The sequence below is a fragment of the Nanorana parkeri genome, unplaced genomic scaffold (genome assembly GCF_000935625.1).
Source record: "Nanorana parkeri isolate BGI_ZX_2015 unplaced genomic scaffold, ASM93562v1 scaffold180, whole genome shotgun sequence".
NCBI classification, from domain to species: domain Eukaryota; kingdom Metazoa; phylum Chordata; class Amphibia; order Anura; family Dicroglossidae; genus Nanorana; species Nanorana parkeri.
The window spans coordinates 2,369,660-2,371,642 of NW_017306448.1; positions in this window are offsets into that span (position 1 = coordinate 2,369,660).

The following is a 1,983-nucleotide window of genomic DNA, read 5'->3' on the forward strand; positions in this document are numbered from 1 at the left end:
CGGTCACACTTGCCTCCACCCCTGATCCACCTCCCAGCACCACCCTTGTCTCCACCTCCTACCCACCTCCCAGTACCTCCCCCTTTTAGAGAATACAGGGCCTTAATATCTTAAAGGAGAACTATGGGGTTAAGGCTTTTCCCCATAGTTCTCCTTAGGGTAACGGGAGGACACAAACTAGCGTCCTCCGGTCACCCTAGGCTCAGTATACCGCAAGCTGTAGCTCGCGGTATGCTGAGACGCCACAGCTGAAGCGGATCCCGACAATTATGTCTGGATCCGCCCAGCTGCGTGACTGACAGCTGGCTCTGCCTATCTAGAGGCAGAGCCAGCTGTAACCGCCCCCTCCCCCGTCCGTTCCGCCAGTCAGCGCTGGCGGATTGGAGCGGGGAACCCAGCCCCTCCCCTGTCACGGCAGAGAGCCGTAACAGGATCGAGAGGTGAGCGAACGCCGGTATGTGTTCGCTCACCCCCAGATCTACTAAGCCGACCTGTGACAGTCTCATTGTCACAGGTCGGCTAGAACTATGAGGCGGGTGAAAAGCACTCACCTCATAGTTCTCCTTTAATATTCTGTGGTGATATACTGTATAACTAAAAAGAAATGTAGTAAAGTATACAAAACACAAAATATATACAGCACTTAGCAACAACTGATCCCCTAGCAACAACAATGGATCCTTCCAGCAGTAATAGATGCCTCTAGCAGCAACAACAGATCTGCAGCAACAACAACAGGTCCCCCAACAGTAACAGATCCTTCCAGCAGCAACAGCAGATCCCCAACAACAACAGAATACTCAGCAGCAACAATAGATCTACCAGCAGCAACAATAGATCCACCAGCAGCAACGATAGATTCATTAGCAGCAACAACGACCCTTCCAGCAGCAACAACCGATGCCTCCAGCAGCAACATTAGATCCCCCAGTAGCTGCAATACACCTCCCTTCTAACTTAGTCCACATGATTCAACAATAATTTGTCTCAGTCAGTGCAGGTAGGGGTAGTAAATAGTGTAAAAACCCTTCAACAGCCAGCAGAGAAGCCAATCAGAGAGGATAAGTAAAGGTAGTGAGACCAACCTGGCCAGCAGTCAAACTAAAAACACAGGCACTGATTCTGTCCATTATCTATCTATCTATCTATCTATCTATCTATCTATCTATCTATCTATCTATCTATCTATCTATCTATCTATCTATCTATCTATCTATCTATCTACAGCTCAACAGCCAGCAGAGAAGCCAATCAGAGAGGATAAGTAAAGGTAGTGAGACCAACCTGGCCAGCAGTCAAACTAAAAACACAGGCACTGATTCTGTCCATTATCTATCTATCTATCTATCTATCTATCTATCTATCTATCTATCTATCTATCTATCTATCTATCTATCTATCTATCTATCTATCTATCTATCTATCTATCTACAGCTCAACAAGTCTACAAAGTGGGTGACAATACATGAACTGATGTAAGATGTCTCTTTTGCATCTGTGGCTGCAGGTTAGAGCACAGATTCACTTTAAATCTAAAAAAAAAAAGAAAAAAGAAAAAAAATGTATATGCTGCCTTAGAACATAAATCAAAAGGATTTAATTAGTGTCCACATATATTGTAAAATGGATAATCTCTCTATTAATAGCAATTACTTTGTGATATATAACCAATGCTGAGAAGAGAGACCTGCAAGCTTCATTCATTGGGGTCTATTCATGAAGCTGCCGAAGGATCTGGCCGTAGCTTCGGCCGATCCTTTGGCTAGCTTCGGCCCCAGGACCCCTTCGGTTCAGTAGAACAGAAGGGGTGCTGTACGGGCTATTCACAATTGCACGTACAGCTCCCGAACCTGGCCGAGCGGCTCAGTCGAGCCGAACGCATATGCATCGGCTCGGCTGAGCCGTGCTGAAAGCCGAAGCTGCCCGAGCGGCCGGCCATTGGCCGGCCGACAGCCTGCTTCTGACAGCTGGGCGGAGCCAGCC